Below are 16418 nucleotides of genomic sequence, written 5' to 3' on the forward strand. Positions count from 1 at the left end.
GGGGGAATATAAGAAAAAATAAAAGAGTGCACAAAACGAGTTGAGGCAAAAATAGATGTAAGATGGACAAAAGCGAATAAATATCATAATCAACCAATAAATGTTTGTTTTTTTAACATTACATGAGGTTAACAATTTTCTTTAAAATGGGAATACAATTTAAATATTCAAACACATGCATTGACAAAGCCACATAAAGTAAAAATCATTACTGAAACCTTAATTTGCCTTCGGATTTTAGATTCTTTTTGATATGTAAATTGTATATTGTGTGTAGTCTGTATACTGAAGGATGATTTTGCTCTCAGTGTCTTTGAAAGAACAGGATACTCATTTGCAAATCATTCTGATCCCACCTACAAAGGCAGCCGAGCGCCAAAATGCATAGCAATCTTCCCCCGAACAAGAACACGTTTCTGCTTGCTGGGTGTCTCATCTAGGTGTTAAGTACTGAAAAGGACGTTAAAAGGCTTTACAGCCTTTGCGGTACTTAAGACCTATTCTGAAGGTGGCGCATACTTCCAAAGTATGCAGCACTTTCGGAATACATGTGGCGGTTGATATGATGGGTTGGAAACCAACCTAGCAACCGTCACATGTGTAATATGGCTTTTTGGAAGGGTATTCTTGTGGCACTCGTCCAGTTTAATATGTGCGCTAAAATAGCACAAATATACGGTACCCTTTTGGTGGCATTAGGCTGGAGGAATGCCACAAGAAGCCTGGTTTGGTGTAAATCTAAGTATTCATATACACCTGTGTTTTGTATATGAACACTTTCCTACACACCAAAGCAAGCAGCTTCAACGTTGCTGCTTAATTTGGTGTACAGGAAAGTGTTCATGTAAAACCACACGAGTGTATATGAACACTTTCATATACACCAAAGTAAGCAGCTTCAACATCCTGCAATGTTGAAGCTGCTCACATTGGCGTAAATGAAAGTGTTCAAAGCGAGCAGCAAACACTTTCATTTACACCAAAGCGAGCCGTTCCATTGTTACATCCTGCAACATTGAAGCCACTTGCTTTGGTGTAAATGAAAGTGGTCATATACATCGCACGGGTGTATGTGAACACTTTCAATTACACCAAAGCGAGCAGCTTCAACGTTGAAACGGATCGCTTTGGTGTAAATTAAAGTGTTCATATACACCCGTGCGATGTATATGAACACTTTCATGTACACCAAAGCGAGCAGCTTCAACGTCGAAGCTGCTCGCTTTGCTGTAAATGAAAGTGTTCATATACACCACACAGGTTTATATGAACACTTTCCTATATACCAAGGTAAGCAGCTTCAACATCCTGCAATGTTGAAGCTGCTCACTTTGTGTATAGGAACGTGTTCATACACACCTGTGTCCTCGGCAGCATTTTTGTAAAATAACGAATATGTCGTTATTTTACAAAAATGCTGCCGAGTTTGGATTGCGTCCGTTACAACTAAAAACAGGCGTAATCCACACAGTGCACGGTCGTACTCTACGAGGAGGCCCAGGCCCACTTGAGAATACTAGTGGAACCTGGGCGTCCTCTTTTGGTGCAGTGAATCGTGCGGTTTACCTTCACTGCGCCAAATTCAGAATAGGGGCCTGAGTATCTGAGAAAATGGAACACATTATCCAGGCAAAATAACAGGGAGCACAACAACCACAGACATCAGGCACAAATAAACACATTCCTCATGTGCAGAAAAGACAACACCACCGATAGGCCCATGCAACCTTACATGGATAATAAACAAACACGGAAACACTAAAAATAAAAGAAGAGGACATCAGTAAAATAAAAACCCTTTCAGGAAAGTTAAGGTTACTAGTAGAGGTGGGGGAGCCGGTTTAGAGCCAAATGCCTGGTTCAGCTCGAGTGAAAGAAGATCCCAACCGGAACTGAGCCAGGAATCACCCTACCCTCAGTTACATTCACAGAGTTAATTACAGAAATCCTGACACCCAGTTACAGTTGAAAAATCCAAATGCAATCATCTACTTGGACAATACCAGGAATTTCATGTTAGTGCACACATAATGCAGTGGGAGCATGTACACTCTGAAACGTGGAAACATTGCAAACTGTGCTACCAGAAAACCTGGCTTACACACGTAACTAACATATGCAATCCTTGGTAAATCACTTGACCTAATTGCCTTTAGGTGCCGGAATTGAGATTGCTTAGAAATAGTTCTGTTAAATGTACGCCACACAAAAAGCTGCACTTATATATAGTGCATTGAACTACAGTATTTGCTCCAAAGTGAATAGAAATAATAATGTATAATATGTACACTGCAGGCTGAAGTATCCCTTATCTTTCTAATTGCTCAGTCAATTATAAGCCATGTTTGTCTCCTTACAGACAGAAAAGAGAAAAAAATTATGTACTATTTGGTGGGCAGGAGGGTTTGCCTGGGGCATGTTCCTTTACTTACTTACTTACCTGTAAGTAACTTGTTCCTTCTCCAGCATGGGGTCTGGCATGGATTCACATGCTCATGAATATAAGAATACATAGCAGTACACACATGCACAACCACGGGAAGTGGCAAAGGCTCAACATTAAGCATTACATAACTCAACATTAAGCAACTCTTACCTCCTCACCAGGCCCACCTTCAGGCGAACAGGTTGCGCAGCACTGCTTGGCCGACCCTGGACTCCTCCCTGGAGTCCCGATCGACGCAGTAGAATCTCGTGAAGGTGTGCGTCAACCTCCACGTAGCAGCCCTACAGATGTCCAGCAGGGGCACACCAGACAGGAACGCCGTGGTAGCAGCGATCGCTCTGGTCGAATGGGCTCTCGGACGGCCGGGCAGCGGTCGGTTTGCCAACCAGTGACAGTGCATGATGCAGCCGGAGAGCCATCTGGAAATGGAAGCCTTCGAGAGAGCCTTCCCTTGGTTCACAGGTCCAAAGTTTACAAACAGCTGTGACGTCTTCCGAAAACTCTTTGTGCAGTCCACGTAGAACTTCAGCGCTCTAGCTACATCCAGCGAGTGCAAAGTCCTCTCGGCCGGCGACGAAGGTGATGAGTAGAAAACTGGTAACACCAAGTGCTCATTGAGGTGGAAGTCCGACGGCACCTTGGGCATAAAGGAGGGGTGCGTCCTCAGCACCACCCTCGTGTCGTGAAAAGTCAAGTATGGAGGCTTGCAGGAAAGGGCCTCGATCTCTCCCACTCATCGTGCGGAGGTGATGGCCACAAGAAATGCTGTTTTCCACGACGGGAACTTCAATGGCGCCGAATGCAGCGGCTCTAATGACGTACCCATGACCCTGATCTGCACCACATTGAGCTCCCACGCCGGGGCAGGGGCCTTCGCCGGCAGGAACGATCGGAGCAGTCCCTTCATAAATTCCTTCACCAGATGATGAGACCACAAAGACGCCCGTCCTGTAGTTCTGGTATATCGGGAGATCGCAGCCAGATGTATCTTGATGGAGGCATAAGCTAGTCCAGCCTTGGCCAGGGACAGTAGGTATGGCAGCACTTGAGGGGCCGTAATCCGTAGCGGGTTCATCTTCTGTGCACTGCACCAGACAGAGAACCTCTTCCACTTGTGTCCGTAGCACTTGAGAGTTGAGGACGCCCTGGCTTTTGCAAGAACTTCTCTGGAGTCAGCCGGGATATCGTACCCTCCAAACTCTAGTGCTGCAGGAGCCAGGCCTACAAGTTCAGCGACTCCGGGTCGTGATGAAGGATGGCACCTCCTTCTCTGGAGAGAAGATCCGCGTCAATCGGCAGCTTGACTGGTGGGGACGCTGACAAGTCCATAAGGTCCGGGAACCAGATCTGTCTCGGCCACGCCGGTGCGACGAGGATCATCCTGCACTAGGACCTCTTGACCTGGTTGATGAGTCGGAGCAGCAACGGCAACAACGCATATAGAACAGGCCGTCGCAGGAGAATGAGAAAGCATCGCCCATGCTCCTCGGCTGGGAAAACCTGCTGGCGAACCTCTGGCACTAGTTCATCGCCGTCGCAAACAGGTCGATCTGGGGTTTGCCCCATCGCTGGAAGAGTTGATCCACTTGATCCTGATGCAGTTCCCACTCGTGGCACGAGCGCAGCTCCCTGCGGAGTGAGTCGGCGATGGTGTTCTTTATCCCTGCCAGTTGAAAGGGTACCAGAAACATCCCCTGTGCGACGGCCCAATGCCACAGGTTCTTGACTTCCTTGGACAGCTGGGGATCTGGTTCCTCCCTGCTTTTGGATGTAAAACATTGTGGTGGTGTTGCCAGTGAAGATCCTCACCACCTTGCCCTCAAGGGACGGGAGAAAGGACCTGAGGGCCCAGAACACTGCACGGAGCTCTAGGACGTTGATGTGGAGCGGCTTCTCCTCTGGGAGCCAAAGGCCTCTCGCGTGAAGATCTCCGGTGTGCGCTCCCCACCCCTCCAGGGAGGCATACGTAGTCACCGTCACCGGGTGAGTCGGGGTCTGAAAGTCCGTGCCCGCCGTCAGATGAGCACGGGTGCCCCACCACCGGATCGCTTGTCAGAAAGTCTCGTTGAGAGGGATCCTGTCCTCGAAGCTGCCCGCCACTTGGATCCAGCTGGCGTCGAGAAACTCCTGTAGAGGACGCATCCGAAGCCTGCACAGGCGCACGAGAAAAATACATGAGGACATCATCCTGAAGAGGGACTTGATGGACCCGTCCGTGGCCACGTCCGTGGCCAGTAGACGCAGCACCTTGCCAAGGATGGCCTTTGTCCTTTACTCCGATGGCAAGGACAGTCGTGCCACTGTATCGAGCTTGGCTCCCAGAAACAGTGCGACCTGCGACGGGACCAGGTGGGATTTGGGGAAGTTGACGGAGAATCCAAGGTCCGTGAGCAGCTGGACGGTCTTCGCTGTGTGTTCTATGGTGAGCTCCCTTGTCCTTGCTCGGATGAGCCAATCGCGCAGGTAGGGGTAGACGTGGATCCCCTGCAGGCGCAGCCACGTCGCCACCGGTGCTAGGCACTTGGTGAATACCCTGGGCGCCGACTTCAGTCTGAACGGGAGGGCCTTGAACTGGGTGTGCCGTCCTTGGACTACGAACCTGAGGAACTTTTGGTGTCCTTTCAGAATGGGGATGTGGAAGTACGCATCCTCCAAATCCAACGACAACAGGACGTCGCCTTCCTCCAGCTGTCCCAGCACGTGCTGGAGGGTAACCATCCGGAACTTGTGCCTTGATGCGTTTAGTCGACGCAGGTCCAGAATGGGGTGCCATCCTCCTGTCTTCTTTTTACAAGGAAGTATCTTTAGTAAACTCCAGAGCCCCGGAGCCTCTTCGGGACGAGCTCGATGGCACCTTTCTTGAGCATCGCCCTTACCTCCAACAGTAGTTGAGGGACATGGTTTTCCTTACTGGCCACGGGTGGAATGGGGGGGCACTTCTTTAGAAATTCGAGGGCGTGCCCCTGGGCCAAGGCATCCAGCACCCAACGGTCGGTGGAGATGGACTCCCACAAGCTGGCTAACTTTGTCAGCCGATCTCCCACCGGGGTGCTTCGGTGGGGGCCCGACGCAACGGCCGGTTCAGTCCTGCTTGGAGGCCGCCTTGCCGCCTTGGCCTCCCTGGTGACAACGGCAAGATCCCCAAGACTTGCCTCGTCCCCTGTAGGCTTCTTGCGACAAGGATCGGGCCTACTGGCGGTACGTAGAGGAGCCACTGCCGAATCCCTTGGAGGAACCTTGCTTGCCCCCGGAGTTCTGAAAGGACGGCCGTCGTTGCTGAAGAACTCCTAGGGCCCGAGCCGTCTCTGTGTCGGTCTTGAGGGCTTGGAGGGACTCATCCACTGTCTTCCCAAACAGATTGGTCCCGTCGAAGGGCATGTCCAAAACCTTGGCTTGCAAGTCTTGGCACCCCCGCCGTCTAAGGCAAACGCCGTTGCCCAACTGGCAGAAACTGGTGTCGGCAATGTCCGTGGCCACCGTTATGGCGTGGTCTGACGCCACGTCGCATTCCTGCAAGATCGCCAGGGCCTCCGCCCTCTTGTCGTCCGGTAGGAAGTCCAACAAGGGGGCGATCTTGTACCACAATTCCCTGTCGTAGCGGGCCACGATCGCCAGGGCGATGGGCGCCTTAATCGTCGTCGCCACCGAAGTGACTCGTCGTCCCATTGCATCCAGTTTCTTTCCCTCGCCGTCCGGCGGGGAAGTAGAAGTCGAAGCCCCCCCGCTTTCTTCTTCGCCGCTGCCGAGATGACCGAATCCGGGTTCGGTTGCGCCCTAAGGCACAACAGGGCGGCGTCGGGGACCCGGTACTTTTCTCGTACCGGTCCCTCTTGTCAGGCGTCGTGGACGGGTTCTTAAGGAGAGCAAGTCCCTCGTCCCAAATGTCATCCAGCAACGGCACCGCGAGGACAGTCTTCTTCTTGGCCTTGCGCCGCTGGTAGAGGAAGCCTTCCTTCCTTCTCTTCGGGGCAGAGCTGGAAAAGCTCGGACGCCCTGGCAATCATGGCGTGAAAATTTCGTCGGGCGGGGAAGCCCAAGGAATCGGCGACGGGAGATCCGTCCCGTCGTCACTACCGTCATCATCCGTCCCCGTCGTGGCCGTATCTATTCCAGTGTCATCCCTCAGGATCGGGGAAGGAGACAAAGGCTGAGAGGGCCGTGAGGGCTCACCAGGCGGGGCTGGATGAATCCTCCTCCTCTTGTTTGGAGGGCTTCCCGACGGACCCCGCTCAGTCGGGTCGTCCGTCGGGGGTGGGGGGGACGAAGAGGCAATCTGGTCCTTATCTCCGTGCATAAGGCCTGGATTGATGTCAAGATGGCCGCCGAGTTGTCCTGTGGCTCTGGCCTCCACGGGAGCCTCGTCATTCCCCTCGTCGGAATCCCCTGTCGAGTCCCTCTTTGACTTCTACCAGCTGCTCCTCGAAGGTTGTGTCCGTAATGGCCACCGCCCCCCCTCTTTTTCCACCGGGGTCTTCACGGGGGTCTTCTCGATGAGCATAAAAGAGGATTCCCTCCGGGGAGGCAGGGAAACTCCGGGCTCGGAGGTCGCCACCACTGGGGTAGCCTCCGAAGGCTTCGCCAGGGCCGCAGCGACTCCCTCAATAGAGGCCTCGGCCGGGTGAATAAAGGCCTTCACCACCATGGGCACACTTGAGGCCTTCACCTTAGGGGGAGCGTCACCGCCTCGCTCCCCCTCGGCCGGTTCCTCCGAGATCGACCGGGGCCTCTCCAGAAGCTTAGCCGGGTTCTCGGATTTTCTCTTCCCCGAGCCAGAGCATTGGCTCGTGGTTGATGGCGTTGGCGAAGGTGCGCCCTGCCTGGCAGCCGAGGAGCTTGACCGTTCGGCGCTCCCGGTGCCCACAGACTCGCGGTGCTTAGCCTTCTGTTGGGCCCCCATCGTCAGGGCGCCCTCACAGGACTGAGAAGATCGCTCTGACTTCTTATCACCTGCTGGGCTCTTGCCTTCCAGCCAGTTGGCAAGACGGGTCCGACGATCCCTCATGGTCTGTTCTAACATGGTCATGCAAAACGCACAGTCCTTCTCCACGTGCGTTTTGTCTTCGTGAAGGCAGTAAAGGCATCTCGAGTGCTCGTCCTCCTTGAACAGGTTCTGTAGCTTGCATCCAGGGCAGTTCCTGAACAGCTTGCCGGGCGTTGAGCTTCCTTTCTCCTGGGCCATGTCCACGAAGTAGGCCTCGGAAACGTCTGGAATCCTCCAAGAAGCGTAACTCGATGAAAACATCACCCTTGAGGGGCGTAAAAAATTCCGAAACGGGTCCCTGTTGATCGGAAGTAGAAACGGTGGAGCTTGAGGCTCGATTTAACCGAAAAATTAGATAAATCTCATTGAAAAAGCGCAACACGCAGTAAAAGCTCGAGAGCTATAGCACGAGGACTCCCAACACTTGAACGTGCAGTAAAAATCTGAGGATGGCTGCCAGGGGATGGGCTTAGGGAGAGGGCAGGCATTGGCTGGGGGCAGTATGACCCAGAGATCAGTGATTGGTTACTACTAAGAAAGACAGATCAGAAACGAAACGGATACTGATTTTTTTCTTTACCGAGGATTCCCGGCCTGGCGACGGGGAATATTCATGAGCATGTGAATCCATGCCAGACCCCATGCTGGAGAACAGAGGAGTGCTTGACAGCAGAGCGAGAGTTAAGATTGGCAAAGTGGAGCAGACTGATGTTTCTGAGAGACTTATGAGGGGGATACAAGAGATAGAGGTCCCTCTAATAAGTGGCGAGAATGCCTGAGAGATAGAGGTAGGTGGAGGCAGACGGGCCGAGGATGATAAGGCTGTAAGTGATGGGAGTGTAGGCAGGGGAGCCAGGCCAGTAGATGTCAAGGGAGCCACAGTAGGAGGGTCCACACGGGGCAATGGAGTCCCAGATGTGGCAGCGGTAGGTGGCAAGGGAACCAGAGTAGTGGAGGCTGACAAGGCTGTCAGTGCAGTGCGCGTAGGCAAGGGGGCCTGGACAGTTGAAAGCGACAAGGGAGCAGTTGTGAGCAGAGGCATTGCTAGGGGGGCTGAGGAGGCTATAGCCCCGGGTCTTTTGTTTGTAGCCCCTGATAGAAGCTCAGGTGCCACAACCAAAATACTAGCTAGCCCCGAGTCCCGCCAGTCCCGACATTAGCTTAGCCCCTGATCTTTTCCAGACCTAGCAACACCCCTGGTTGTGAGAGAGGCGGTGTGGCTAGTAGGAGGCAAGGAAGCCAAAGTGGGCATAGCTGGCAAGGAAGCCAGGGCGGCCGTAGAAACAGTTGGCCAGAGAACTCCTTAAGAGGAAAGTGGAAAGTTGATATGGCGAGGAAGAAGCCTATCAAAAATTAGGAGGTTGGGTTGAGGTCCTTGTACCAGGATGGTACCATTTCAATAGACATCTGTAATGGCCCTGGAGGTGGAGAAGAGGGCAAGAAGGACCTCTCAGCAGTTGCCACAAGTAATGTTTGAGGAATGGTAAGGAGAGAGCAGAGCAACCATATGAATAGTCCATAGGTCAGGAGAATGAACAACAAAAAGGATGTCCGAGTCTCTCTGGCGGAAGCACTGATGTCACCAATGGGCAGGCCAGGGTTGGAGCCCAGTGTGTCCTTCTTAAATTTCTTCCGGCCAGACTTAGTGAGAGGTGAATGATAGGAGATCTAAAAGTAGTTAGAAAAGATGGGAGAGATAGGAAGCACCATAGTGAGGGGCACAGAGTGAGGTACACTTAACCAGGCAGAGCAGCTGAGGTACGTAGGAGGAAATAGGCAAGGAGTAAGCAGGTGCACAAGGAGACCCAAACAGGACTGGGAAGAACAATGGGAACTGAAGTGGCTAAGGGAACAGAAACCAGACCAGAACAGAGGACAAGGTAACCAGTCAGTGTAGCACCAAGACAATACTGGTTGTGCACACACCTAAATCCGATTTTTAACTGGCATAAAATAATATGCAGGAAGTAAACACATCTAAATTCGATTTTTAACTAGCATGGCAAAACAATGGCAAGATGTACACACACCTAAATTCGATTTTTAAAGGCATATCATTGCAATGGCAGGATGTGCACACACATAAATCCGATTTGTAACTGGCATAAAATAAAATGCAGGATGTACACACACCTACATTCGATTTTTAACTAGCATGGAAAAAAAATGGCAGGATGTGCACATACCTAAATTCGTACACACTGAGAAGAGGGCCAACTGAGATGGATTAGATAGATTTTCAGGAGAGGTCTAGGCATGGATTCAGGAGAGATGCGGCAGGCAGCCAGAGTATATAGTGAACACTCATGTTATAGCCGCGGGGGGAATCCCCTAGCCCAAGGGAGCATGAAAGAGGTACCCAGTCTCAAAGCACATATTGCTGACTGTAAAGAATAACGGGGTCCATAAAGCCTTGGTGAGGGGGCCGGCAGGGGTCTTGGTAAGGGCCGGCACCCCGATTGGCCTAAAGGTTGTTTAGATGGCCAATCACAGCCGATGGGAGGGACACCATTGTTGGAAATGGCAACCGCCATGTTTGAGGCGATTGTGGTCACCACGGAACACCAGCCCTTCTGGGCTGATTGAAGCAAAAGGACGCAAACGTTACTGAAAAGTGGTATTGGAGCAAGCCGTTCTTCTGGTAGGCACAAGCAGAGAGGGTCAAAGGGCTTTTTTGGTGGATCCATGATCATGCACTGAAGCGCAGTAATATTCTGTTCAAGTCCTGCTGGGCTTACCTCATGATTCAGATGCGTCGTGCAGGTGGCAGGAGCCTTGTGGTGGTGGGGAGGCTTACGAGCAGCATGAAGCAACAATGCAATTCCCAAGCTTTTTGTTTCACATAAGGTTATATATATTTGGCAAATTGGTATAGTGTGATTTAGGTCATGGTTATAACACTGAGCACTATTTTATCTCCCTAAATCTGTACATTAACACTATGTGGCCAAGTGGGCTCAAACCCCATCTTAAAGATGTTGTGTGATCCTAGCTTCATTCTTCAAAATTGGGATGCATGTATATATTTCCTTTTATGGGGTGGGGAGGCAGGACATCAGGTGTGTGTTTGTGTTTTGGGGGGCAGGGAGGAGAATATCAGGTATTGTGCTTTCTGTTGTCTGGGTTGAGAAGGCAGCAGAAAGGAAATGGGTTTTGTGTTTGAAGGTGGGGTGGCAAACTGCAAGATATGCACTTTTTGCTGGATCGACTCTCATTTGGCTCTTGGAGCCAAGCCCTACTCTGTGGTTCAGCTCTGGCTAAGCTCCACCCATGCATCATTTGGCTCCCCAACCTCTACCTAATAGCTATTAAAAAGATTAAATCTACACATGTTGGAACGGCCAATGTAATGGTACCAACCCTCAGTCAAAAAAAACAAAATGTATTGTCAGCTTCTAGGCTAATGTTATTGTTAAGGTAAAAACACTCACTCCTAAGGCAAAGTCGATCAGACTACAATACGAACTTTAACTTACACCTAATAACTACTTTACAACGCTCGCTTAAAATGTTAGTCAGCATACAGCAATGGTATAGTTAAAACGTGGGTTGTGATGGATTCCAAGATGGCGACCGAGCCGGGTAGACGTGCCTGAGCATAGCTCCGTCCCCTAGCTCGGGCTGCGACAATAAAGAAATGAAATAAGCAGGCGCTGTGCCCTTCAAGGCGAACCTTCCTTCATCGGGTAGAGAAAAAGGGGCGAAGAGGCGCCGAGACGAACAGATTGCGGGCGATCGAGAAGTGCCCCCGGTCCTGACCCAGGACAGTCTTCCCGCCGATGCAGGCCCGAGACGCTGCGCTGTCAGGCCGAGGGAGGTGCCTCCGGCGCGGGGCCAGTGAATACGCCGGAAACAGAGGAGCGAGTCCAGGAGGGGACATCCGGACCTCCGCCGGAGTGCACCCCGAATCGAACCGAGAATCTAGGCCGCGGTCCCCGCCCCGCAGGGAAGCAGTGAGAGAGGAGCAGGCGGACTCGGAGGCCGCGGGAAAAGGAGGGGACCGGACGGGCGAGCGACCGCCTGGAATAGGGAGGCGCCAGGCAGAAGGAATCGCACCCCAGAGCACACCGGCAGGGGAGTAGACGGCAAGGCCCAGCACACCGCGGCGGATGCAGACAGAACCCAGTGATCCATCCGGTGGCGCGATAAGCAGGTACGAGACGGGGCAGAGATCCGGGGACGAACGGGGAGGCCCCCCGGCGCACCCAGCATTGCGGCCCCAGCGCGCAGATAAGGGGCCGAAATCAGGAAACCGCATCCCCCAGGTAGAATCGAGACAAACATAGGTCCCCTCATTCGGTGGTCCCACCAAGCAGGCCACACTGGGAAAGGACCGGGGTCACTACCGCACAACGGACCCGTGGTGAGCATATTGGCGCCCAGAGGAACAGACCCCCAGGCATTCAAAAGAGACTCGCAACACCGAGAGCAATAACAGAGGCGGAACCCCACCAGCCCCCCGCGAGAAAAAGACCAGACACCTGAGAAACGGTGGGGCACAAGCCCAAGCGGGGGCGAAATATCCAAACCCGGGAGGCCCAAGGAGTGAAAGACGCAGGGATAGCGCACCGGGCAAAGAAGTAACTCACACATGTCCAAAGCCAAGGCGAGGCAGGGGTCACAGGCTGCAGCGACAAACAAAAGAGGAGCCAAGCAGGTACAAGATCTGACACACATTTGGGGAATAGGAAACGCAGGACAAAGACAACAAGATAGACAGAATAGTAAAGAAGCAGACCCAATAGAGCGCAGCGAAGAGCTAGACATGGCCACTCGGGAAGACATGAAAACATGGTTTAAAGAATTCCAAGACCAGTTCATTGCCTCAAAGTCACAATTCGATAAAATGAAAGGGGAACTGAAGCAGGCAGTACAGGAACTAAAAAAAGACATCGAATCCCTAGAGGAGAGGACGAACAACCTGGAAAAGACGGTCCAGAACATGGACGAGTAGGCGACCCAACAAGCTGGAGCACAAGACCGCCTCACACGTCTGGCGATGGAACTCGAATCACAATGCGAGGACTTGGAAAATAGATCGAGGAGATCAAACATCCGCATCAAAAATATGCCGGAAACAGTAGAGGATAAAGATCTCCGCACAGCAGTGCAACAAGTATTTCATGATATTCTGGGGGACGATCCTGGGGAAGACATCTGCATTGATAGAATACACAGGGTAGGCCCCCGGAGAACAGGGGATGCAGGATCCCGTCCCAGAGACGTCCTAGTGGCCATGACTAGCTACACACAAAAGGAACAGATATTGAGAAAGGCCAGGACACTGGATCAAATAAGAATGAATGGCAGAGAAATACTACTGTTCCAGGACCTAGCACAATCCACGCTCAGAAAGAGAAGAGAAACGAGTCAACTGACCAAAATCCTATCTGAAAAACAAATCCGGTACAAATGGACATTCCCCTTCGGCCTTCTATTCTCATGGGAAGAAAGGCAACATCGGATCACAACATGCGAAGAGAGCCTCAAGATTATGGGCTGTCAGGAACATGAATCTGATCCTACAAAAACAAGAGAACCCCCAAAACAACGGAGACAGCCAAGGGGATGGCAAACAGAGAAAAGAAGGACAAGACTCCAATCACGCAATCCAGAATAAAATTAACGCACCAGGAACAGTAGCTCCTATGCAGACTAGGAGGGAGAATAAACATTGGCACGAACATCCAAGCAAGGGCCAGTGCCGAAAAGTAGGCGTGACACAGTCACGGGACACCAGTGGAATTCGCACCACAAGCAGGGTTTAGGATCCCCTGCAAATAATTACCCTGAGGCTTTAGAGGGCATGGAGCAAAGGCACCACACCGGAGCAACCATAGGGCCCAGAGCCCTCCTCAGGGACAAGGCTGGGGGGGAAGGGAGGGAGGAGGGGAGGGGAGGGAGTTCAGGGGAAAGTTCGGAGGGGGGCGTGGAGACTCATACTCCGGTTCAAATGCATCCCATGGCAACCCACAGGATGGTCCCAGCAAGAAAACCCAAGTTCACTTGAAAGAATGGGGCTGAAAATCCTAACGTTTAACATTTGAGGGCTGAACACACCTGTGAAGAGGAAAAAAACTGAACACGTCTTACAAAGGGAAAAGTTCGACATAATATCGCTCCAAGAATCCCACATTCAGAAAAAGAGGGAAAGTCTACTTCGGATAAAAGGCTACAAACAAATCATCCAATCCAACGATGACGAGAAAAAAAAAAAAAAAGGTGTACTCATAGCCTTCGCCAACCATCTGCAGGTCCAAATCAAGGAGACACTAGCGGACAAAAACGGCTGATGCGTATTTGTGAAGGCCCAGATAGACAACCGTAAACTAACCATTGCAACCCTTTACGCCCCCCGAATACGGGCCAGGAAGGATTCATCAAAGCAACAATAAACACTAGAACATTTTGTGGAGGGAGAGGTGATCCTGACAGGAGAATTCAACCTAGCGTGGAATCTAACAGAAGATCATTCGAATCCCAAAACCCCCCAAAAAGGGGCTCCATCGAACGCACTCAGACAGACAATGCAGAACCTGGCACTAGAAGACGTGTGGAGAAGACTCAGAGGATCAACTAAAGGATATACTTATCACTCACACGTACACGATACAAGCTCTAGGATCGACTACATATGGGCCACAGCAGGCCTAGTCAGAGAAATACAGGACATAGAAAAAGGCACAATCTCATTATCAGATCATGCCCCACTATGGATTACCCTTCCTAAACTGCGAAAACAATCAGGCCTATGGTACTGGACATTCCCTAGAGAAATGATTCAAGATATAGCGACAAAAGAAATAATCAGAGAGAAAATTGAGGAATACTTTGAGAATAATGTCACCCCGGACGTCTCCCCGAGCACCACGTGGGAAGCCTTCAAAGCGGTGATAAGGGGACATCTAATAGCGTTAAAAGATCAAAAAGATAAACTTCTACACAAATGGGAAGACGAGTTGGGGGTCAAACTGGAAGAATTAAGGGAAGATATGACCGAGAACACCTCAAGGAAAATGAAGAGAGCTTACCGTCACATCCAGAGCCAGATAGACCTGATAAGGACAAAGAGCCGAAACGAAACTACTTCACACCAAACACTGGTACACGATGAAATCGAATAAAGCAGACAAGCTACTAGCACGACAACTAAAAGGCAAACGGCAAGAACAAATAGTGAAAACTCTGACGGACGGACAGGGAGTTAAGAGATCACAAACGAAGTACATAAAAGAGGTATTCCGAGAATTCTACCAGAATCTGTACACGTCAGAGCGTCCGAGCAAGAGGCACAGGCGGCTTTCTTGTCAGGGATAACATTACCAACAGTGGCTCCGGCAGAAAAGGAAGCTCTCGATCAACCAATCACAACAGAGGAGGTGCTGAAGGCAATAAGAGACCTTCCTAAGAATAAAGCTCCAGGGCCGGATGGCTTTATCGCAGCATTCTACAAAACATATGCAGAAACATTATCGCCCTACCTAACTACGCTATTTAACACCTTCAAGTCAACGCGCAATATAGCCACATCTATGAATGACGCCAAGATTTTAGTCTTCCATAAGAAAGGGAAAGATCCTGAAAGTCCGGGCTCATATCGACCAATCGCCTTAATCAATGTTGACGCCAAACTCTATACAAAAGTCCTAGCCAACAGGCTTGCACCCCTGCTCCCCAAATTAATTCACCAAGAACAATCAGGCTTCATCCCCAACAGAAAGACCCACGACAACATAAAACGAATAATCCACCTCATAGAAAAGACCGGAATCATGGAAATCCCCTCGGCAATAATAGCACTGGATGCTGAAAAAGCATTTGACCGGGTAGAGCGGTCGATGCTATTCGCTATACTACGGAAAATGGGCATGGGGGAGGATTTTATCGGCATGATACATGCAAATTACAACTCACCGAGGGCCAGGATTGCAGTCAACGGCGAACTCTCGGACCCAGTCATAATAGGCAGGGGAACAAAGCAGGGATGCCCCCTATCGCCCCTACTCTATGCAATCTTCTTGTAACCCCTTCTAGCGAAGATCAGAGCGGCCCCGGACATCAAGGGCATAGAAATGGGAGGGCACACGCACAAAACGGCGGCATACGCAGACGACATGCTGCTGACCATATCAGACCCAAGCAACACACTTCCCCTCCTTATCCAGCAGATAGACGACTATGGAGTGATATTGGGGCTGAAAATAAATAAGCAGAAATAGTCGGTAATGGATCTGGCGGGAGACACAGAGGGAATATACAAGACAACTAAAGACCTAAATCTACTAAAGGCCGAAGAAGGAGTGAAATACTTGGGAGTAATCCTGACCCCAAAGATAAAAGACCTCTATAACGGAAACTACCCCAAACTTATAGAAGACGTAAGAACCGACCTAAAGAGACGGAACCCTCTATCAATATCCTGGTGGGGCAGAATAACGGTCATCAAAATGCCGATATTGCCCAGGCTCCTGTATTACTTCCAAGCTCTCCCCATCCGAATCCCGGTAACATTAAGTCTTAAGACCCTCTCTAAAATCATTACAAAATACATTTGGCAAAACAAAACACAGAGAATGTCCCAACAGGTGCTCACTGCACTTAAATCAGATGGAGGAATGGCGCTCCCCCACTTCAAAAAAATACTACGAGGCAGCACAACTGTGGGTCCTACACGAATGGATCACAGACAACTCAGAAAAATGGTGGGAGGCACAGGACAGAGCCGTTGCAAGATCAAATCTGCGCCACCTCCTATGGAGGAGACCCGGGCACAGCCATCACAACATCAAACTTAGCGAAGTTATGAGCACCACCATGGAAATATGGAACAGAGCAACGAAAAAAGAAACCCTAACAAAGGATCCCGCCCCCTTCATGCCACTGTTCGACAATCCAGACTTCCCCCCCCGGACTGGTGAAAGGATCCTTCAGGAAATGGCACGAGGCTGACTGCACAAAGGTGGGTGATATGATAGAAGGCCAACAGATCAG

The 16418-nt window shown here is 50.8% G+C and overlaps 1 protein-coding gene across 1 annotated transcript in view; it reads right to left on the bottom strand.

Moving 5' to 3' along the window:
* Nucleotides 1-16418, bottom strand: part of LOC138566371 (inter-alpha-trypsin inhibitor heavy chain H3-like) — a 669737-nt gene that overhangs the window by 605667 nt on the left and 47652 nt on the right. The window lies entirely within an intron of this gene.

This window comes from Ambystoma mexicanum, chromosome 2p (assembly GCF_040938575.1).
Source record: "Ambystoma mexicanum isolate Mex_15411 chromosome 2p, UKY_AmexF1_1, whole genome shotgun sequence".
Taxonomy (NCBI): domain Eukaryota; kingdom Metazoa; phylum Chordata; class Amphibia; order Caudata; family Ambystomatidae; genus Ambystoma; species Ambystoma mexicanum.